Raw genomic sequence first — 24748 nt, forward strand, 5'->3', positions numbered from 1 at the left:
TGGCCCAGTTGGGATACTATCTGTGACTGGCCTTCGGCCCATGAGGTGCATTGGTGTTCCCTGTGTCGTGCAGTGAGGGGTGTTGTGGTAGACTCTTAGGAATCTGTGCAGTTCCCTTTCACTGTCATTGTTCTGGTCGACTGCCACACGTAGTGCTTTATTTAGGGTCCACATGACTCGTTCTACAGTACCATTCACCTGGAGTCAATGTGGTGTTATGTTCTGGTGTCGGATCTCCAGTGTTGTTTGGTATTCTCTTAATTCCACCCCTTGAAAAGGAGGGCCATTGTCAGATCTGTTTACCCCTGGTATGCCATCTGCTGCAAATGTTTTTTCCAGAAGATGTTTAACTTGAGAAAACGATGTAGTTGCTACCAGCTCTTCTACTGGATATTTGTACTGGTCATCTACCCTGACAGTGGTCAGTCTCCCATCCTGGAAAATTCCAATGTCTAGACTTACTTTCTCCCACATGGAGGTGTAGCCATCTACCGTTACCACTGGGGCAGGCGCAGCAGGGCTCCCCATGATCTGGCATGTCTGGAAGAGTCGCACAGTTTCCATCCATGCCTGAAAACTACACTTTGCCTCACACCCTTGCTTTGGTCTTCTCTGTGCTGTGGTGACATTCATGTGCCAAGTTGATAAACCTTCTCTCCAGGGATTCGGAAACTATGATGTGGTGACCTCTCGTTATTATTCCTTCCACCATTGAGCTTAAGTCATCTCTTACTCTCCACACATGTAAGAGGCTCGTCCTTTCCTCAGGGAGCCACTGGTTCGCATCTTGAAGAAATAGCCACCTCGCATTTCCGCTCATGGCCTCTTCCACTTGTCTGAGACAGTCGTCCTCTGATGTTGTCTGCCTGATGTCGTTGAGTGTCATCGCTCTGGGGCATGCAATCATGGTCACCATGCCTACAATCTCTTCCGCCCCCTCGCAGTTTCCACTCGATTCCTCAGTCCATTCAGGAGGGTGCCTAGAGAGGAAGTCATCCGGGTTTCAAGCTCGTGGTCGGTAGTTCACCCTGAACCGGTACGGTAGAAGCTGCACTGTCCAGCGCTCGATCCTGTTGGGTGGATGTGGTGCTGTCTCAACACAGACTTAGTAAAGGCTTGTTGTCAGTTATCACTTTGAACTCTTGCCAGTATATGGAGAGTGAAAATTGTGACACACCCATTTGATGGCAAGAACCTCTCGTTCAATTTATGTGTGGTGCACTAAGGTGGCTGTCAGCGTGCGACTCACAAATGCTAGTGGAGCTTATACTCATGGCTCCTGTTCTCTTGTTGAGCGTCATTTCCATTTTGTCTGCCCTGGTGCTAGACAGATCATTAGTGTGAGCCAGAATGAGAATGTCCTTTAGCTTTATCCTGGGTTGTCTGAATATCAGCCTCCTAAAGTTTGCCGAGGTGCATCCTTGTATCAATAATGCCCATGAATTCTTTTGCTGATCATCATCTGTGCAGGTGCTAGCTAGGGCCCTAAATCATGCGAAGAAGTTGCCCATCAATTCCCCTTCTCTCTGCCATGCCTTGCCCAGCTTGAAGTGCTCAAAATCGGGGTTATGTTGTTGGTCAAGGTGTGCATTCAGGGCTGTTATGGTGGTGTCAGTCGTCCCCTCCCCCCAGCAGTGTACAAAGGTGATGGAACAGCTTGTAGATCTCATCTTCCCCAAAATGCAATAGTAACGATCTTTTGACTTCATTGTCCTTCTCCATTGTGGCCCTGAAGCAGTTCTCCAGTCTCCCCATCAAGGGCTGGGGGTGACCGGGTCCACAAGTTCACTGAAAGTTGCAATGGCACAGATGGACAAATAACTGGTGAGGCCACAGTGATGGGACCTGTGCATTGACCACCATTCTCTGTTGGGCCACATCGCCGAATACTTGTCTCCATCCCAGCCCCAATCAACAGTTGGTTGATCCTGGCTCACTGTGACACCACCAGTGCCAGAATCATGTTTTGGGGCTCCCTTAGTTGCACAGACAATTGCCCTTGTTATGCCTCAGTCACTTGCCTCTGTTGTACAAGGGTTAAAATAGGAGCTCCTTTTTTTTGTCCTTGTGTGTGCCCACCTGAGACATTCAGGGGCTGGATTGCTGAGGTCTGTGTGTGAGGATGGGGCATGGTAACCACCGACCTTCACTAGGTGTTGCTGTGTCACTACAGTCAGCTCACCTCCTCTGAGAGCACGCATGCATCAGGATTTTCTACTACTTCCTTAGCCTCTTCGCTGCGGTGCAAATTCCGCCGCAGCGTGCTGAACATTCCAATCGCGGGCGTGGTCATGATGGCTCCCGGCCGTCGTCCGCACACGCCCACCGTGACTCATGACGGCCGGGAGCCGTCATGAGCATGGAAGAGGCTAGTGCACTGCCTCCTTATAAGGTGTCAGCGCAAGTGCGGCCGGCCACATGTTAGGGCCACACCGCTACTCACCATCGAGGTCGGGTCATGCATAATGGTGCTGAGGCGAATAGGGAAGGGGATGTAATGCCCACACTGGTGCTAATGGCATGGGGTTCGGCACTCTCCCACGGCCACGCTGTCTCATGGTCCTCACAACCAGTTTCTGTGCGATGATCAGGCAGGACTACTCCCATGATGTGCTGGACATAGACAGTAGTCCTGGAGGAAAACACTGTCCCCGCGCATCACGTTCCATTCAGGACTGAGAATTGAGCAACTAATGCCCATTTATTATATCACCTTGACCACGCCCTGCTGAGGTGTTACTTGTCTGCATCACTGGTCTTGCATGGAGCCTGGGAGGCTCACTACAGTTATCACAAAGACTTTGGGCCTCATTAACAAGGCCATTGCGCTGCCAGTGCAACACTTTTTGTGACGCACTGGTGGCGCACTGTGCCTGCCCGTAAATCCAAGGGCACGCAAAGTCAAGTTTTCAAAAAAAGGCGGGGTGCGCGCACGGTGCGCGCACGGTGAAAAACCCTAAAAAAAAAATTACTTTAAAACTGTTTATAATTTTATAGAAGATATTAACTATGCTGTTCAACTTTATCCAAATTCAAATAAAAAAAGCTGTGCCATTCCAAATTACAGGATACAGACAATCTATAACTATATACATAGGTAGTTTATTGTAAAATAAATATATATAAAAAAAAAAACATACATAAATTAGCATTTAAAAAACCTTACAAATTCACTAAAAAAAACATAGGTTACACATACGTTATAGTTAGGAATTAGCATTTAAAAAACCTTGCAAATTCACTGAAAAAACCATAGGTTTCACACACGTTATAGTTAGGAATTAGCATTTAAAAAACCTTGCAAATTCACTTAAAAAACCATAGGTTTCACACATGTTATAGTTAGCTGGACATTTCACTCGTAAAAAACCAATGAAATTCCCCCGTTATAGTTAGTTCAGGTAACTATAACTCACGCAACCGCAATCCACTGCTGATGACGTCACATATTACATCACTGATGAAATCATCCAGTGAATATGTGTCTCTCTGAAAATTAAATGTTTTATATATGTATATCTAAAGGTTAATGGAAGAATAAACCAGTATATGTGTCTAAATGGATGTTTTTATTTGTAAAATTAATTGTATAACTGACTTATTAACAGTATCTTAGTGAATACAGTGATGTAATATGTGACGTCATCAGCAGTGGATTGCGGTCGCGTGAGTTATAGTTACCTGAACTAACTATAACGGGGGAATTTCATTGGTTTTTTTACGAGTGAAATGTCCAGCTAACTATAACATGTGTGAAACCTATGGTTTTTTAAGTGAATATATATATATATATGTATATACACACACACACAAAATATATGTATTTATTTCAAAAACACACCCTACTAGTCTCTTTATGAGGCTAGAGGTCCAAACACATAAGTTACACTTCAAATAGTACAGTAAAATAGCACAAATACACGTCAGGCCCTAGGGGCGAGCCAAACCATATACTAAAATAGTGGTATAAGAACCACGACTTAACTAGACACAAGGCCTAGAGCCTGTAGAATCGCTGGGAACCCAAGGAACCTCCCAAGGTAGTGACACAGGGGATCCACGGGGGCACATGTGCAGTGTGAGAACACAACCGCGAGCTCCCGTTAGCTTCTATGGGGAAAGTCGTGGTTAGATTTGTAAAGATTAGGGACACTTAGAGACGAACTAGGGCCAAACCCTTTTGGACTTAGGAAGTTCTAGGGTCAACACCCACGGGAGCACCGGAGTACTTGAGTTACCTCATCCAGGGAAGCCCGGTGCATAGGTGTCAAATAGTGTTGGATCGCGTCGTCATTTTCAGTGGGAGCTGGCGAAGAAGTGCTGCTGCCGGGAAGATGCGAAGTGTCCGAAGAGATCCAAGCCTGGATCAAAGTCGAGAAGAACCTGAAAGTAGAGGGGACAGAGTCTGGGTCACTAGCCAGTGACCAGGGGCACGATAGGCGAATGCCCACCGAAGTCGGGTAATTTCAGGTGAAGGAGGTGAAGCTTGACTCTTCAGCCACGAGGACCAGTAAGCGTCGAGGACAACCAGGAGCTGGATTCGAGCTGTCCCATGAAGGATGTCGAGTGCTGCAGCGTCGGTGCCCGGATTGGACACAACAAGCCTTGGCAACAGCAACCCACGCAGAAAGGAGAAAGATGCTTCGGTGCAGACCAGCAAGGTCTGAGAGACTCACCACTTGGTAGGGAGTCAGGGCACGTCTGGAGCAACCAGGGAAGCCCAAGGAAAATCAAAGTTACCTTCACAGGGACCCACCAGGTGACAGGCCAGGGATCGCGAAGGGACCTCGAGAGGAAACAAGGGTACTCGGGGTACCTAGGCCGACAATCTTCGGTGGATTCTCTACTCGAGGTGGGGGATACAAGTGACCCCTAGCATGACTTCAAGAGACGTCGACAAGTCAATGCACTTGCAAAAGTGTACGGTGACCAGGAGTTCTGGTTCCGCGTTACGAGGGCTGCGGGTCTCAGCTTTGCTGGGGGCTCGGGTCGGCCTCTGAAAAGTCTGGAAATTCTGTGTTGCAAAGTCTTTGGCTTCCGGCGGGAGCTTTGGAGATGCAGACTGGCAATTGCTTTGTTGGTGCCTGCCAAGCAGGGGAGTCACTCCTTGACCCCAAGGGAGATTTCTTCAGTCCTCTAGTCTTGAGTAGAGAGTCGAAGTTCCAGGATCCAGCTTCAGAATTTTGTCCAGGGATTTCTAAAGTCCTGTTGCCAGGGATTCCTTACTTATACCTAAGGAAGGGGTTGGACTAGCTCTGGGGACCCACCTATGGGAGGGTTTGGTAAGAGGTTGGCTACACCCATTGCTTTTGTCCAGTTTCGTGGCAGAGCAGGGGCTGGTAGCCCCTGAACCGGTTTGAGCTGGACTATGCACAGGGACCCCAAATGTGCCCCCAGTGCAGGACTTCAAAGCACTCTGAGAGTGCTCCCACCCAGCCCCAATACACATCAGCCTGTCTGGGAGGTGGTTAAACCTCCCTGTGACAGGAAACCTATTGCCCAGGCCTCTCCTGCCAGAGTTTCGGTCAGCAGCAGGAGGCCAGACCCGTGTCTGTGGCTGCAGCATCCATTTTGTGATGCCAGGGCTCTGTTAAGTTTCTTCCGGGTATACCAGTGCTGCCATGTCTCTCTCTCTAGAAGGGTGGGATCATACTCCCACACCAGTTACTGGTGTGGGGGTATGATTCCAAGGTGTTTGACACCAAACACAACATGTTTCCGTGCAGCCAGTCCAAAGTTAGCATTTACCATTGGGTTATAATGCACTTAAGAGTATATGGTCAGACTTCACCACTGACAACCCAGGAAAAGAGATTCTGAAGGCTGCAGAGGGGCTCAGCTCATGCCTGGCCACCCTCTCACATATAACCAAGCACCCTGCCTTCAGGATTGATAAGGCCTGCCATAGGGGTGACTGATAGGTTTCTATGTGCAGTGATGGGTGAGGTATAGTGAACCTATACCTTAGTAAGGGGTGCATGCACCACCTTACCCAGACTGCAGTAGCAGACCTGTGGTGTCATTTTGGAGGGCTTTCCAGGGGTGGCACAATATATGCTTCAGCCCCTGGTAGGCCTCTGGGGTACCTATGCCCTGGGTACATACTATACCATATACTAGGGACTCACAAGGGTACCTCAGGATCCAATCTGGAGTGTACCTAAAGTAGATGGAATCAATTTAGAGAGGAAGAGGCTAGGCTGGGGCCCTGATTAGCAGGGTCCCAGCCAGACTAAAGTCGAAAAACAGTGAAACACCAGCAAAAAGTGGGGGTAACCAGGTGAAGCAGATCCCTTTCTCCTACAAATGTGCACACTTTTTAATGGACCCTCAAGATGCCTGGACCTTCGTATAACACTACAATATATGAGAAAGGCCAACCTTCAAGCAATCATCTCAACAATTCTCTTGCTCCGATTTCTGAAATCGTTGATCTAAACAGCAGTTAAGCACTTCCTCAAGCACAATGCCTTCACACGATCAGGAGGAGAGGCGAGCTGTCAATGTATTAGCTGCAACAATTAAGGACATTAGCATAGGAAGATCACTAAATGAAGCACCAAACTCTACATCTGATGCAGAATTCAGAGAGTCATTGGTTTCCAGCAATCTAGGTCTATGTGTGTTGTTAGTCTGGCAAGGCTCAGATATTTCTTTTCAGTAATATTTCCCTTGATCATCACTTGTACACAAGAATATCTAGACACTCCTTGCTAAAGCTGCTTCCTGAACAGCCTTTGGTTATTTGTAGGTTTATCATTATGTCTGTTCTATGCAATGAGGTTTTTAGGATCTTCTTAGTGGCTAAGCTTATCTTGTTGGCGTGGGTTGTTTTCAGTTCCTTAGGTTGTCATTTTGAAATTAACATACTTTGCATGGTTTTTTCTTTACAGAGCAGATTTCACGTAACTAAGGTGTGATACATGCAATTATTCAGCTTCAAAACGAGGTATAAAGAAAGAGAATGATTGTATGCACTGTGCTCGAAACAACAGTACAGATATAAAAAAATAGAGAGTGAGCGAGACAAACAGCAATACAGTAATCAAGCATGTGTAAGTCCAGAGTGAGTGGCAAAACCTGTAGGAATACGATTGGTGTGCTTTAGTAGTGAAGTGGAGGCAGAATGTGAGCATACCTGCTCTGGAACCTTCCAGTTTCTAAGTATCAGTCTGGAACTGAGGGAGCAGCTCTTTAGTCCTCCCACCTCATTAGGAGGTTAGGAGAATTAAGAGGTGCCTTTGGGACAACCTTTTCAGTAGTGGGGCTTCTCCTGGAGGGTGGCCCTGGAGTCTCCAGTGCCCAAGGACTGGATAGTCGGTAACTAGGCCAGGTTCACACTATATGCAGGCAGCTTCCTGTTAGCACATGGGCCCCACTGCACCCCAGTGCACTGTCCAGGTATAGGCTTGCTGCTGATATTTGACCTGTATTCATGTCAGAAAGCAGCATGTTTTTAAGATGGCAAATTTTCCAGTGAGCGTTTAGGAAGGATGAAACTCACATCACTCACAAGATTCTGTGCCACCTCTCTGCTGTCTCCTGCACCAAAGTAGGTGATGAACACTATGGGTTGTTTCTGCCATGGAGGGATAAGTCATCTCTGCACTTTGTACTTCAGTGATAGAACTGTAACAATACTTTGTGTAAGTGGAAGCCACGAGGGCCTGTATGAATGAAAGAAAATGTTTGTGTTTCCTTGGAGGAGTAATGGACTTGCATATATTTTGATGTGCGTGAATTAATTAATGGGAAACTAAAACTGAGAAACCACATTGGACGAAACCAAATCATGGATAAACATTTTTAAGGAAAGACAATTTTAACGAAACACAAAAATATCTAAAATGAATGGAAACATTTTAAAAGAAAGATAATTTTGAGAAAAAATTCAAAATTACATTAAACTTGTGTGGAGTTTAGGGCTACTGTGGGGTTTTTGGGTTTGGGGATGTTAATGCCATTTATAACATGCTCAAATTATGGGTAATGTTTAGGGTAAGGATGGGTTTTTAGGGGTTAAGAATAATTGGAGTTCAGGCTTAGAAAGGGAGTTTTAGGGTTCAGAGATGGGTGGAATGTAGGGGTGGTGAGGGGTATTTAGGGTTCAAGGATAAGTGGTGTTTAGGTGTGTGAGGTGTTTTTAGCATTCAGGCATGGGTGGAGTGTAAGGGTTTCAGGGTTCATGGACGGGCGGAGTTTATGGCTGGTGAGGGATTTTAAGGTTCAATTATGGGTTGTGGCTGGGGTGGGGAAGAGTTTTTAGGGTTCAGGATGAGGTGAAGTTTAGGGTGGTTGGGGGTTTTTAGGATTCAGAGATGGGTGGAGTTTAGATGTAGAAAGAGGTTTTTAGGGTTGAGGGATGAGTCGTTTAGGGTGATGAGGGGTTCTTATTGGTCATGGTTGACTGGTGTCTGAGGGCAGGGAGGGTTCTATAGGGTTGAGGGATGGGTAGAGTTTTGCTGTGCTGATATGTTTTAAGGGGTATGGGATGGGTGTTGTTTAGGCATAGAAAGGGGTTTTAGGTTTGCACTGGGGTAATGATTGATTATATAGTTCATGGATGGTATATCTTTGACTTAGAAAGAGCTTTTAGGCTTCAGGGTTGAGTTGTAGTGAGGGTTTTTAGGGTGCATGGATTGATGGTGTTTACTGGATTGATGGTGTTTACTGGTGGTGATGGGTGAGCGAATTAAAAGCATCCAAAATAATTTTTGACAATGTAAAATATATAAACATGAAATAATGTTCCCCGAAGTAAAGCGCTGAAATAAATATCTCCTTCAAATCTATTTCTGAAAGTAAGACCTGCAACAATTGCATTTCCACTTAAAAAAATAAGCATTCAAAAGCTAATTTCAACCAAAAAGCCATTCTATGAATTCGTTTCTATGAAAAGGTAAATGCTATTTATTCTGAAAATGTACATTAAACAGTTTAGATGAAATGGTTTCTCAGTAATGGTGTTCCATGAAATTGTTTTTCTATCGAATCACAAACAACCCATATATTTAGCTGGATTCTGGACAGCTGTAGTAGAACATGTATCTAATTTTATTATTCTTTGCTGCTTTAGATTGATGTGATTTAAATAAACTTCAGAGTATGCGACCAGGATTAAAAACAATAATAAGCCTCCTAGTCGGATTCTTTTGACGTTAGGAATTTTATGTCAAACCCATTCTTTTCAGCAAATACTGTGTGCGATCCATTGATTCCTTTTATCGAAAGGAAGGTATTATTTAATGTAGGATGTATTGGTTGATCCAGACAACCTTAAAGGAGACTCTCCTAGTTACCGGAATCCAATGCACAGCATGTGGAGTCTATGTAATTATTTTCTAATGTACAGAGATTGAGATAAATGGCATATCTGAGACATGATAGCTTCAGTACAATGGTGGCTTGTACACAGTGAGGCAAGTAGGGGAAAGGGAAGATTGTCTTCAGTAGTCTCAGATCATGGAAGGACATCCTGATGGCTAAGGTTATTCAGGATTTTAGGGAAGAACCTGCATCTAAGATTAGGCCTAAGCAGTTTGCCCTAGATGTTAGAAAAGGTGGGCTACCCAGTCAAGTAGGGCCCCCTAGAAAAGGGTACCACTCATATCAGGGAATTATTTAAGTATTTATTTAAAGGTTTTATAAAGCATGAACAAGACCTGGGGGAGTATCAGAGCACTGTTTAGTTCTAATTGGGTAAAAGCAGACGTTCAACAAGATGATGAACACAAAGATGAAAGACAAGCCTGGTAATCACCCATGAGATTACAGAACACACAAGGACACACAGGTCATTATAATGAGTTTTCCACTGCATATCCAACAAGGACAAGCTGGTAATCACAAATGAGTTTACAAAGGACATTTTACTTATTACAGGAGAGGGGAATTCCAAGTCATATTCAGTACATAGGAGTAGAGCAGAGAAGAGGGGCAAGTGATTATCTGGTCAGGAATTTCTGAGTGAGAAGGGATTGAACTTTCCTCCTGAAGGCACCTGGAGAAAGGATTATGCACATCTTTGGCGATAGTGAGTTCTACATTTGGGAGCAGGAGTAGGTTTTTGGTTTCGTCATTCTTCGAGGTTCCAGGAGTAAGGAATCAGCACAGTGCAGGATGTAGTTGCCTTCAGATAGAGTGAGTTTTTGTGCCAGGTATCTTGGGGTGCTGAAGTGCAGAACTTTATGAGTAATGCAGGCTACCTTGTGAAAACACCTAGCCACTTGAGATTGAGGGGAACGGGGTGATGTTCAAGCTTCAGCTTCTGCAACACCACTGCAGACTTCATTGTGTCCCTAGCTTTAAACTCCAAGAACTACATCATCCTCTGTGACCTATATTTCCACATTGACGACCCCTATGACAAAAGCACTGCACACTACCTCCACAGTATGAGCATCTTCGGAGTGTCCCAGATTATCCATGGTCCTACACACACTGCAGGACACATGCTTGACCCAGTTTTCACCACATCAAATACAACCATGTCACAGAACTCACATGGGCCAATCACTCCATCTCCACTCAGCATCTCCAGCTCCCTCTCTGCCATCCCCAAGATGACCAACGCCCCCCACCAGAGGTAGAACAAAATCTCAGAGACCAGCTGGTCGAACTCCCTCAACACTTCAAACCCTGCTACTGCCACCAGCCTCGAACCGGGAGTGAAAAAATGTAACACCTGGATCACCAATTGCACAGACAGCATTGTCCCCAGCAAGAGCAACATCCAGGTAAAATCCTCCAAAGAGGCCAGCTGGTATACCAAGAACTCATAACAGCAAAACAAGAAAACAAACAGTTAGAGAAGAGATGGCGCACCAGCAAGGACCCCTCTGACAGGGCAGCCTTCAAGACCTGCCTCAACATCTACCACAGCCTGCTGAAGACAACAAAGAAGACAGCAGCCTTTGTTGCGCACATCAAAACCAGCACCAACAACACCAAGGAACTTTTCAACATTGTTAAGGAACTCTCCAACCTGGCTGCCAGCAAAAACATCATCACAGCTATGCGACAAACTCGCTCATTTCTTTCACTACAAGATTGAAACCATATACAGAATGTATGAACCCTAACTGGCACCTACGGACTTCCTCAACAGATATGCCACCAACATAACCAACACTGGCCACCTGGAACATCCTCTCTACCCAGGACACCACCTTCACCATGAAATCCATACACTCGAGAGCACCCACAGACCCATGACCGCACCACATCCTCAACCTCTGACACCAAAGGATCGGCCAGGAACTCACCACCCTACTCAATACCTCTATCACCACTGCAACATTTCCTGATGCCTGGAAACACACCAAAGTCAGACCACTGCTCAAAAAATCATCCAACATCCCCAGCAAACTCAGAAACTACCAGCCAATCTTCCTGCTCACATTACCAATGAAGGAACTGAAAAAGATCATAAACAATCAATGACATCCGAACCCACCTCGACCGAGGAGAAACAGCAGCTTTGATCCTCCTCGACCTCTATGAAGCCTTCTATACCAAATCCTACCACCCCCTTATCAAAGACTCCACCCTATCGGCATCCAAGGGGACGCACTCAGATGGATCACCTCCTTCCTCCCTGGAAGAACCAATAGCATCCCCCTCCCACCTTTCTCCTTTGAACTCAAGGAGATCACCTGCGGTGTCCCCAAGGGCTCATCCCTAACTCCAAGCTCTTCAGCGCATATATGACCCCGCTGGCCAACATTGTCAGATGCTACAGTGTCAGCATAATTTCCTATGCAAACGACGCCCAACCCATCCTCTCACTCACCGACGACGCACCACCTCCAGAACCAACTTCCACAGATGCATGACAAACATCTCCGACTGGATGAAGAACAACTACCTGCAGCTGAACACAGACAAGATGGACGTACTGTTCTTTGATAACAGTAGCAACACATGGAATGACTCCTGGTGACCATCAGACCTAGGACTTGCACCCACTCCCTCCAACCATGCCAGAAACTTCGGAATCATCATAGAAAACAAGCTCACCAAGAAATCACAGATCCAAGCCCTCTCCTCCACCTCCTTCCTCACTCTGCACATGCTACATAAGATCTTCAAGTGGTTACCCATACACATGAGACACATCATGACACCAGCCAACTAGACTACGGCCCCACCCTCTAAGTAGGAATCACTACACACCTCCTACAAAGACTTTGGACCATACAGAACGCCACAACCAGACTCATCCTTGGCCTTCCCTGAGGAACCCACCCACCTCAGGCACCTCGACTGGCTCCCTGTACCGAAGAGATGCCAATTCAAGCTGCTGACCCACACAAGGCTCTACACAACCAAGGACTCGCCTACATTAACCACCCCAAAACTTACACCAACCGTCGAAGACTACGCTCCGTCTCCTTTTCACTTGCTGATGCTCCCTGCATCTACCAAAGTAGACGTGGCTACCCATGCACATGAGACACACTGTGATACCAGCCCTCATCACCAGCTGACTAGACTACGGCAACGCCCCCTAATAAGGAATCACTGCGCACCTCCTACTGAGACTTCAGACCATACAGAACGCCACAGCCAGACTCATCCTCGGCCTCCCCTGATGAATCCACATCACACCCACCTCAGGCAACCCCAGTGGGTCCCCGTACAGAAGAGATGCCAATTCAAGCTGCTGACGAACCCACACAAGGCTCTGTACAACCAAGGACTCTCAACATTAACCACCCCCTGAACTTTCACCAACCGCTGAAGACTACGCTCCACCTCACTTTCACTTGCTGATACTCCCCACATCTACCAAAGCAGAAGTGGACGATACTCCTTGTCCCATATCACAGCAAAGACCTGGAACACCCTTTCCACACACCTAAGTACTGTCACCTGGATATCCTATCGGGTGATTAGCCACGCTTTATAAATCTGATTGATTAGTTTGATGTGGATGAATTGGCTTGCTGTGGATAGTAGCCTAGCTGCCTCATTCAGGGCAACCTTCATTGATGTTAGATGTGATTTCAACACAAACTGTTTGGTAAACTGTTTGAGTTGCTTCAGGACCAGTTTTACTAGCACTTCCACCAAGAAAGGGAGATTGGTTACTGGATGGTAGCTGTGCAGGTTAGCTGGGTCAGCTCAAGTGTTCAGCAGAGGGGTGACCTAACCAATCTTCAGGCTGTCCAGGACTATCCCTTGGGAAATTGTTGTGTCCAGAGTTTAGCAATGATGTGGCTGAACTCCATGATTAGTGTGGAAGGAATTGTGTCTATGATGTGCATGGCAGAATTCAGTTTAACTGTAGTCTTGATGATTTTGACTTAATTCACTAGCTGGAATTCGTCCCAGGAGGCATTTTTCTTGGGGGACTCCAGTGGGGGATCTATGTCTGCTGATTCACTCATATGAAAGCATTCTATCTTCCACACTTTGTCACATCTGTCTTGTGATTCACACGTCATGAAGTTTGCTGAAATCTAGAATGGTTTCAGGTCATTCACTCATCAATGACAGCAACACTAAATCCAAGTGCTGTGCAATCAGTCTGATCCTGATTAGAGTTTGGGCAGAATCTTTGCCTCGTCTGCAGAGTTGTAGCAGGTTAGTTGAAGGATTTGATTAGATAAAATGGACGCCTGATATAGATGTTGGACAGAATCTGTGAAATTACAGAGTCCTGCTGTATGCTAAAATAGTGAGGGCAAATAATCTAAGGAAGGTTCTAGATGGGATGATATGGTTAAGATTGCAAAGTAGAGAACTCTTCCATCCAAATTACTGTCTTCAACTCCAGTATTATGAAGGCACAGGGATGGCATGTTGTGAAGAACTGCATCAAAGGCAGTAGAGAGATCAAGTAGTATGATGGCAGCAGACCCATTTACATACACTTTCAACGTAAGGCCATTCCAGGTACCTATAATAGAATAATGTGTCCAATGGTCATGGTAGAAACTGACCTGGATGTCAGCGAGCTGGTTACAAGCAATGATGTATTCATTGTGTTTCTTGAATGCTCTCCTTACAGTGAGCTCACCCAGAAATGGTCTAATGGTAGTTTGTGGTTGCCTGGATTACTGCATTTTACTACATTACATTGTTATGAGGTTTATGATTGTCTTGGTAAATTCCTTCTTTAAAGGAAGAGTTGAATAAAGTTTGTGCACGTGTGAGATTAAAATAACATCAAGAGCTCTTTGAAGCCTCCTGGTATCAAGTGCTAGCAGCGGATCAGATTTAGCAGATTGATACAACATGCTTGATGTGATTAACTTCTCACAAATGGGACAAGTGTGAAATACCATCGAGAGATTAGGAAGAGGTGGTGCCTATGAGCCAGCATTCATCCATTTGGCAAGGTGAGACTTGAGGTCCTAGACTTTCGTCAGCCTAATTTGGTTGTGCTTGTTTTTTAGGAAATTGAAGAATTCTGAAGGATTCTTTTGATGACCAAACGGAATCATTAAGAATGGGAGAACTCTGCTAAGAAAAGGCCAGAGCCAAGCCGGCAAAGTTTCACCTGTACCAACCATCGGTCATCTCAGGTACAGCTTAGACATTTTTATGCTGCTTCCAATACACTTTGCTAATTGACCCCACAATACCACTCTGATGCCATGGAGCCATTTCTACCTTCGTCTGTGACAATCTCCTGTGGAAGAGCTTTGAAGTCTATGAACTCCACAAGTTAAGAACTAACTCAGGGAATCAGCACAAAGTATTTGACAAGCATAAATCCTGTGTTGGCTGCAACAGGTGTCTTTCCATTGCTTTTAGTTTTTCCTGTGTGCCAGTATTTTACACTACAACTTCTAATTGTTCCATTTGAATGCACTGGGACCTTCAGTGGATTGAGCCTCACTGTCCCTGGAAAGAATTGAGAGTAAATAAAACCTGTTCATTTATTTACAAATGTGTTTGTTTTTTCTACCTGTCCTTATCATAGGAGGCAGGCAGGTCTAATACACTCATCGCAGTGCCTTTCCTATATTCCAGCCCAGATAAAAGGATTCCTAGTAAAACTTGGAGAATTTTCTGACCGCTTCCTATTTTCCTTAAACTTGTTTTGGGCCCTGTTCTTTCATTATAATAGTTGACCATGCTGATGTTAAAGATAAAAGATTTGACCTAATTTTAGTAAGTTTACCGCTTTTCCATCTTTTCAGTGGCAATAAGTTAATGCATTTAGTATAATAAAACTAATTAAGTCCCTTGTTCTCTTTATTAGTTTTTATTTTTATATAATTTCCCACATCTCTAACACATCACCCTAGGCACGTCTTAAGCTTGCCATTCACTGCTAAAAAGTGAAATCATTTTAGATGGCTTTTTGTACCATTTTGATGATTCCATGATACAAGTACCCTGCCAAGGAGTTCTTTTTACAAATTTGACGAATGCAATTTTATTCCAACGAAAGTGTTAAAACTATTTTGGAGACATCTAGACAGTCATTTTGAGACATAACGCTTTGGAAATAGGTGAAGATCAAGCTTGTAATATGCTTGACTGCTGAGAGAAATGGTGTAGACAGAAAGGAATAGGACAGCAGAGGCAAAATGAGCCATTGATCAATGGAAGTTCATGGGGGCAATGAATGGATAGTACTGTTCTGTATATGTATTTCTAGCAACGAACTTATCCAGTACATCATTGTATTGTCCAGACCATTCTTAGCCAAGAACTACTTGTAATTAAGGAGAACATTTCAGGTGTGGCTTTTCAGTCTCAGGTTACTTTATAGCAAGTGCTGGCCAGTGCTGCCGACTTTGGAGCTGTGGAACTAGGTTCAAATCTCGACATCTGCTCAACATCCTGTGATTCTGGGCAAAGCACTTGATCTCCCCGTGCCTACCCAAAATGAATGTGTCCCTGTGTAATGAAACTGGTGCTTGTGTAAAGCGCTCCAAGACCTTTGGGTCGAGTTAGACTATAAAAAAACTGCACACAAAAAATGTGTTCAATTAACAAATTCCATAAACAATGAGAATCCAAGATTTTGAGTATTATTCTTACTTCCGATGTTATAACTTCAATAACCCCGCTCTCTTCCTCAAGAGTGCTTTCCTTGCTTTAATCTTTATGGCCGAGAGTTCCCCACCCTCTTTAATATTTTTTGGTGTTATCCTATTGTCACTGTGCTGCCTACTTGTAGATTGTGCTGCTCCCTGATTTCTCCCAAAAGTCCAAACGGGCTCCTGTTTTCTGATCCAGGTCCTTTGTGCTTGCCCGTTCCTTGCCTGGTTCAGCTACGCCAACATGATTTAGAATCTATTTGTTCCACGGGCAACCTCATTCTTCAAACAAAAAACTAAGATAATTTTTGTTCCCAGCTCATCCTCCTCATCAAACAATTCAAAAAGGGTTAACACAACTTCACAATAATAAAGACATATTTGAATTAAGAGAGGACAACAGCATGTTCATATCACAGAGTCAACAAATAGTCAATTTTATGGGGATGGAAAAAGTATCAAGTTTAAAGGAGGCAGAGGAGCGAGTTCTGGAGAACACACGGAAGTTGAAATGGAACCACCTTTAACCTTTCATTTTAAGAAAAAAGTACTGCTTCTTTTTGAGGCATCAGGCTAACTATGTTGATTTTTTTTTTTAACTCACTCTCTCGAGTCACTCCCCAGAGCTCTCCACCATGGACTCCTTTCCCACCCACACCCCGCTGCTTCATTGTGAAGTGCAAATGGTTTGCTTCTTCAGAAGTGAAACTGAAATGCGAACAACTTAAGCGGACCGTCTCGTGTGAGTTCTAGAGAGGTCCCTGGGGTCCAAGTTTCAGTAATATTTCAAATAAGTTCTCAAGATTCCTTTTAGTCTTTGCAGTTTCTTGGCTGATACTAGGCCCTGCAAAGAAAGTCGAGCCTTCATATGCAAATGTTTTTCTAGATTTAGATGCAGCAGCTGTTGCTCATGAAGTAAGGAATTGAGGGTATAGGCGATCGGAGAGCTGCTACTTTGTTGTTAAAGTGAAGAGTAACCAATGGAATCAGTACCTTCACACTCAAAGAATAGGCTTCCAATTCTGTGAAAACATCGTCCACAAGAATTTTACAAACTCCTCATGGAATATACCCCTTCTAAACTTTCTGGAATTCAAAAAGACTCAAGGTGGAAGTGATATATCTGGTTGTCTAACTCTTGCATGTTCATTTTCAAGAAGGAGAATGATTCCCCTCACTTTTGAAAAGTCTTACATCTGTTTATCACGGGTCCTCTAAAAAGGGAATGTTGTTCTTTAAATTCTGTCTTTAAGTTAAGAATTACAGACATCCGTTGTGAGTGGTGTCAGACCATATCCAGGATAAGCAGGGACTACTGAGCCTCTGCCGTGGGGACTAGCTTTGTCTATCTTTGATATTCTAGGGTCTGCCTTACTGTGGCTTTCAAACGAGGCATAGCACAACCTCTTCAGCACTTATCTCTGTGGTAGTGATGATGAAACATTCACAGGCTTTTCAAGGAGATACAATGGGGTGCTTCAAACTCAGTAATAAACGATCACCCAGCAGGTCAATGACAGATCGTCCAATCCAGTGCTGTTTTTATTAAAAGAAAATACTTTAATAATGATGATGATAACAGATTTATAAAGCGCACAGATGCTCCTAGGAGTGTCCCGGCTCTAATCCAGCAGCATGCCAAGTTACAAAGTGAATAGCCAAGTTTTTAACCCCTTCCTGAAGGCATGTTCCGAAGTTTTCTGCCTCAGATACACCAGAATAAAATTCCATGCAGACGACCCTAAAAAGGAAAAAGAGCATCTACCAATCCTCGACAATCTCACACTCTGCACAGAATTGTTGAAAAGAACACAAGAAGCGAGATAGCATGGACCAATGTTATTGAGAGCACAATGAAGCACCAAGGCATTGAACAAGATTCTCTTCCTTACTGGGATCCAGTGCAAGGAGGAGAGATGACTCGAGAGCCTCACTCTCTTCGGTAGATTCAGCAAGAGTCACGCTGCAGTGTTTTGCACCACTTTAAGTCTATTGATGGCATAGTCTGCAAGGCCAAGATACAAGTCATTAGCATAATCCAGGTGAGATGTTATCAGAGCCCGGATAACTTTTTCTGGCCAAGAAGGACAGATAAAACAGAAACTTTTTCAGTGCACTTAAGATACCAAAGCGCATACCAGTCACTGCACTAATCTGGGGTAGGAAAGACAGGCACTTGTCAAACTTAACTCCCAGGTTCCTGGCTGTGTCTGTACAAGACACATGCGGAACAGAACGGTCTGGCCAGCAAGCAGACCAGCCAGAGGGTGCCGTAGTGCCAAAAAAGAGTATTCGGTTTTATTTGTATTGCACCTCAACTGTTTCTGATGTAACCAGGCAAAAACTGCTGTGAGGCAGGATTTAATTGATTCAAAAGCCAGATCTTCCCCCTCATTAAAGGAGAAGAGAATCTGCGTGTCGTCTGCATATGACACAATCTTAGCACCAAATGTCTCAACAATTGGAGTGGGTGGGGTAACGTAGACATTAAACAATGTATGGCTAAGGGCCGAGCCCTGCAGGACCCCGACTTAGATTGCCGTGTTGCAAACAGAGGCAGCCAGACCTCCAGTTCTGTATTGTCTAAGAAGGCCAACCCGCTAAGGGAATGACTTTTCATTCCGATCCTCGAGAAACAGTCTGGCAGGAAGGAATGGGGACCGTATCAAAGGTGGCTGACAGATCTAACCAGATCAACACCACCCTGCCCATGACTTCCAATGTGACTTTGATTTCCTCAGCCACTTCTAGTATGGTGGTCTCCATGTTATGGTACTTTATGGTAAAAATAATTTGTTAAGCGCACGTACACCGAGCGGTTTCTTGCCGCTAAGCAGAGGCAGTTACATACACAAGACAGTGGGCTCAATTATATGCCTGGGAGAATAGCCTAGTTTTGAGTAGTTTCCTGAACTGGGTGTAAGAGGTGGCCAGACGCAGTTCAAGAGGAAGAAGGTTCCAAAATAGAGGCACCAGGATCGAGAATCTCAGGCCCCCATGATTCTTACGTTTAAAGAAGTTGGAGGTCAACAGGTTTTTGTTAGAAGAACGTAAGTAGTGGGACGGAGTATACCGCTGTATCTTTGAAGCGATAAAAGCCAGGCCGCGTCCTGAGAGTGCTTTATAGATGGTACAGCCTAACTTGAAGAGGCAGCGTTGGGTCACAGGGAGCCAATGGAGGCTCTTCAACCGTGTTCTCACGTGATGGTGCTTAGGCTGACCATGGATTAGCCTGGCCGCTTGGTTCTGCACAATTGTAACCAATTTAATTGGTATGCTGGAATGCCAGCATACAGGGAATTTGCGTAATCAATAAGCGAAATTACCAGGGCGAGGACGACTTGGGTCAGGGCCTCGGTGGTCAAGAATCTGCTGCTCTTCCGGATTCTAAGCAGATGGAAAAAACAAGCGGAGACCACTGAGCTGATCTGGGCCTTCACGGTTAGATCATTACTGATCACGATTCCCAGGCTTTTGACAGAGCTGGCTAAAAGTGGAGGGCTCCCCAGTAGTGGAGGCCAGAAATTAGAGTTCCAAGGATTGGCTGGCCCACCAGTGAGAATCAGCTCGGTTTTGTCGGGGTTTACTTTGAGCTGGTTGACGTTCATCCTGTTGCTAATAAAATTCATTGTAGATTGAAAGCTCGCAACTGATGATGGAGATGAGTTGATATTGAACACTAGCTGAAGGTCATTGGCATAGTTAAAAGTTACGACCTCTCTCTTTCAAAGGGCCAGAATCAAGGGTAGAATATACAGGTTAAAAAGAAGGGGTGAAAGGGAAGAGCCCTGCGGAACCCCGCAGGTCAGTTTTCTTTTCTCTGCGGAGAAATTGGCAAGGCGAACTGCTTGGAAGCTGTTGCTGAGGAAAGAGGTGATCCACTTCAAGGACAGACTCTGGATCTTGGCGCAGCCAACTCGATCGATCAGGCGATGGTGGTCGACCATGTCAAAGGCGGCTGACAAATCCAAGAGCACCAGGGCTTGAGTGGTGCCCTGGTCGGCCCCCCTTCTTAATTCATCCAGGGCTGCCAAGATGACGGACTCAGTGGACTGTGCAGGTCTAAAACCTGCTTGATGGGAATCCAGGTAGTGAGATTGCTCTACAAAGGCGCTGAGACAGTTAGCAACATGGGCTTCTAAATTTTTGCCCAGGAAAGGCAGCAGAGAGATGGGACGATAGTTGCAAGGGATCAGAGTTAGGTTTCTTCAGGATAGGGACAACTTCCGCGTTTTTGGATAGATTAGGAACAATACCTTGGGCAAGGGAGTTGTTTAGAAGCAATAGGGGGATCTGGACAGTGAAGAAAAACTTCCCGAAGGATGTGGGGAGGACAAATGTCCATAGGGGAACCGGAACAGACCTTTTTAAGTAGGGCAAAGAAAGCATCCCTGGTGATAAAAGGAATTCGATCAAGGTGAGAGGAGTTTGTGTGTGGGCACAGAGGGACCAAGGGTAAGGTAGACTTGGGGATACTAGCCTTAATGATGGCAATTTTCTCGATGTGATGGAGTAGGTTTTGCAGAATAAGTATGCAAAGAGATTCCCAGGCATGTCACTATAAGCGCTGCTCTGACTTAACCACATATAGATAGAAGCCCATATGTTAGAACATGTACATCTTAAATTTGGACAGACAAATTGATAAAATCATTAAAACAAGTTCTTTTATTTTTGTATTAAAAAACACTGTAAAAATACTTTCCTAAAAAAGTATACAATAGCTAATCAAGGAAATCAATTACACCCCACACCGTGCAATCCTATACATGAGACACATTCGCATATCAAATCTAACAAGAAATCTTGTTACTATTGCGATCAAATATGCTTAACACAGAGAGACCAAGACAGACAGTCAATTTTTGTCATTGTTTTGACACATCCGTATAAAAATAACAGAATGCTGCTCTTTGGAACAATTAAATTCTACTGTATCTCAAAGACGAAGCCGTTGGTACGAATTGTGTCCAGTACTAGCGTCGACGCGTTTCGATGGTTGTTATTATTAGTCCATCTTTATCAAGACAATCATATTATCTCTCTTTGTATGGGCACTGGTTGGTTGCCGTAGTTATTCAATCCTTATATCATCACGTTCTGGTTCCACATATGACAGAGAAGCGATATATTCGATGACACGATCTGGTTTAACAAGTTCATCCACTATGGAGAAAATGTCCTTGGCTTTCTTGGTTGATTTTAATATTTTTGAGGAAAAGTATTCTGGTTTGGTCTGGAGGATACCACTTTTGTAGTTTTTAAGTAAGGACACGAAAACAGCCTTTTTATCAGTGAAGTAATCGCGTCTCCACCTGCGTTCAGCTTGTCTCATAGCCAGTTTCTTCCTCTTTAGGTCATCAGAGAACCAGCGTTGAGCGTCGTGGGGCCTCTTGTTTTTAATTTTCCTCAAGGGGGCTATGCTATCTCTGGCATATTCTAGCCAGGTGTTGATGTTTTCCGCCTGGGAATGGGGGGCCCCCTCCTGGGCAGTAGGGGCTGAAGCAGTTAGCGAGGAGCAGAATTCTTCGATGTCCACCCAACTCCAGTTTATGGCCATGAAATTACCTGAGAAATTGGCTTTAGTAGGGGAATACTGGGGATGGTGATAAAATGATGGTCCTACCATGTACAAGGGGAAATCTGTAGATGGTAAATTTCCAGGTTGGATGTCCAGACCTGGTATAAGATGTGCCCCTTGATATGTGTGGCTACCTTTACATGCTGGGTACTGTTCATTCCCGCTAGGAGATCGGTGAGTTCAACAGAACAGGGGCTTTCCCGTACATCGTTAGGCCAGAAGTTAAAATCGCCAATTATCAAAATTCTAGATTGATTGACAACCAGTTCGGCAATCACATCGCCCAACAGCTGAGGAAATGTAGGCATGTGGAGTGGGGAGCTATAGAATAGAGCACATATAAACAAAGAGTGGTGGGATTCAAATTTTAGTAAAAGGCTATCGACTGAGGGGATACCTAAGGTTACTAAAGAGGTAAATTGGTGTTTCTGTAGTATTATAGCTGCGACCCCTCCTCCGACTTTGCCAGCGAGGCTGTTAGCCTGGAGGATATAATAATTGTCTGGGATTGCTGCAAGAATGTCAGGGCTAGATTCTGCCATCAGCCATGTTTCGGAGAGGAGAAGCATATCCGGTTTATCAACGTCTAAGAGATAAAAGATCTCAAGCTGGTGTTTTACCATTGAGCGGGTATTTAGGTAGCAGATTGAGAGTCCCTCCTGCGCCTGATGTGCCGGAGTAGTGAGAACTTGTCGATGCTCACCTTTATTAGGGGGCTCCTGACCGTGTGGTTTGTAAACGGTTTCACAATGGGGGTCCCTATGAGTCAGGATCCCAAGCTTGTCTAGTTTGCACTAAGTATGGGGGTCAATGGCCCAATTCCCCTGTAGCGATTTTAATTTGGATGCCGAGTAGCATAAAAAATGGGCATAGTGTGTGGCCCCTGGCCCCGGCCGGCCACGGACGGGCGCAGACGGGCTTGCCTTAGGCATGCTTAAGTTCTTCCTAAAGCCTGACTGACTCAAATGAAGGAGATTATTCATCACCAGATAACAAGAGAGCTATTAACTGATTTCTCCAAGGTCATGGAGACAACAGGCAGCAAGGAGATAGGCCTATAGTTGCTGGGCAAATTAGGGTCAACCGAGGGCTTCTTCAGCAACGGGAGAATTTTAGCCTGTTTTCAGTCTCTGGTAACTTTTGCGGTGGTCAGTGACTCGTTAAATAGCTTATTCACCCATAGATTAATTACCTCTGCAACCATAACTACTGCATAAGTGGGGCAGAGATTAGCGGGTGAACCAGACATAAGGTGTAAAAGGGCTGCTAGTGATTCCTCACAAGAGATGGGTTCAACGGATGAGAGGAATGACCCTGTCTCTACAATTGCATCCTCGTGAGGGGGAAAGCTGCTAGGCTCCGGGGGGCGCTAGAGGGCGCACAGCGGAATGGCTGACTGTTAAGGCAGCTCCGCCGGCCAGGACCACATCGCGGCATAAACAAACATGAAGCAGATAACCTACCATCGCTAAAGATCATATGTGTGCGTCGGAAGTGCTGGTGCAGAACATGCTGTCGTTGTGAGTCTGGGAGACCGCTGTAACGATCGCTTTTTAACGACGATCTGATCTCCATGCGGGCGTACGGACCGGTGAGTCAAGATGGCGGCGCCCGGCAATACGGATGTCCCATAACTGGCGTCTCTCCAGGAGGCCTAGCTACCAGTCGCGTCATCAGGACTCGGCCCCTGGGTGTTCGGGACAGTGTGGGTCTGCCGCTGTCGCCTGCCTCACTAATATCGACAGCGGCTTGATGCGGTATCAGCGAGAGGTGCATGGGCGGAGCGGGTTAAGATGGCGGCCCCGTGCTGCCGTTGAGAAGCGCTCGGGATCTCTGGATCATACGGTGATCCTGTGTGCCGGCATGAGGGGGCAGCAATAACTGACCTGGAAGCAGATACTGTGCGGGGGTGGTACCCAGCGATCTATGGTGCAATCGGTACTGGCATTTTGGCTGCTGTGGTCCGTGGCAAGTGCCTGTGAACTGTCATCTGCGATCGCAGGACCAACATTCCAGGAGCAGGTGTGTGCACTGCCATTCCCTACCCAGGCGGAAGTCGGGTGTTGACCGAGACGTGAGGTGGCTGTTGATTGTGGGGCAGGACTGCGGGCAGGGTGAAGGGCGCAAGCTGGGAAAGTGCAGATCGGCGACAGTGCGGTAGCCCTCCGGACCAGGGGAATGCCCTCCTCAATATATATCAGCCGCACATAGTCTTCCGTGATTGCGAGCGGCGACGGCTTCTACGCGCTGGTAGTCACCGTGGGGCAGCCTTCGCAGATGACACAGAGGCCTCGAGAGCGTCAGTCAGCGGCCAATAATGGAGCGGGGTGAAGGCTGGGGCCATACTGTCTGCCAAAGAAGCATGTCGCCTTCTGGTCTACTGTTAGTCGTGAGGGCATCGAAGTTGCGGCAGCACACGCGTGGGAGATATCGGCGTGTAGACGGCTCCAGCTCGACTGCTTGCACCATGGGAAAATCGGACAAACAGCAGTCCAAGCTTGTCTTTGACGCGAAACGACCTATGAAGAGCACGCCGGGGCCACCAGATGCTGCCATGGACGGGGGAGCTGAGGCAGACCATTCTATGGAGCAGGTGCTAAAAGCCATACAACAAAGCCTGCAAGATATCAATAGTAAGCTGAACTCTTTAACAAATCGGGTGGATAACATATCATCGAAGCTGGAAAGACAAGGCGAACGTCTAGATGAGGCTGAGAAACGCATCTCCTCTGTGGAAGATGATTCACAAACCACAGCGCGCAAATGTGCGGTCATGGAGAAGGTGGTGGATACCCTCAAAGCAAAGGTGGAGGATTTAGAAGCGTGGTCGCGCCGCAACAACATCTGCATAGCGTGAATACCAGAATCCACCAACACGGGACGTATGGAGACATATGTAGAGGAGATGTTGCGAGCGGTGTTTGATGCTGCACAGCTTTCATCGGTTCTAATAGTGGAACGGGCTCATAGGTCGCTGGCTCCGAGGCCCCCGCCTGGCGCTGCGCGGCGACCTATAGTGGCCAGGATCCTGAATTACAGAGACCGCGACGCCATATTGCGTATGGCGCGGGAGAAGCGATGTGTAACGTATCAAGGCAATGAGTTGGAGTTCTATCCAGACTTCACCATGATGGTACAACTGGCGCGTAAAGAATTCAACCCTGCA

General features: G+C 45.7%; 1 long non-coding RNA gene across 3 annotated transcripts in view; it reads left to right on the forward strand.

The window, feature by feature from the left end:
- The window catches only part of LOC146775975 (uncharacterized), a 1152826-nt gene extending 1138058 nt beyond the window's left edge, over window positions 1-14768 (forward strand). For all 3 annotated transcript variants that reach the window (XR_014971952.1, XR_014971951.1, XR_014971954.1), the window contains one exon: window positions 14403-14768. This is a non-coding gene — a long non-coding RNA (uncharacterized LOC146775975). The remainder of the gene's footprint in view (window positions 1-14402) is intronic.
- Window positions 14769-24748: the final 9980 nt, after the last annotated feature.

The sequence above is a fragment of the Triturus cristatus genome, chromosome 12 (genome assembly GCF_964204655.1).
Source record: "Triturus cristatus chromosome 12, aTriCri1.1, whole genome shotgun sequence".
Classification (NCBI taxonomy): Eukaryota; Metazoa; Chordata; class Amphibia; order Caudata; family Salamandridae; genus Triturus; species Triturus cristatus.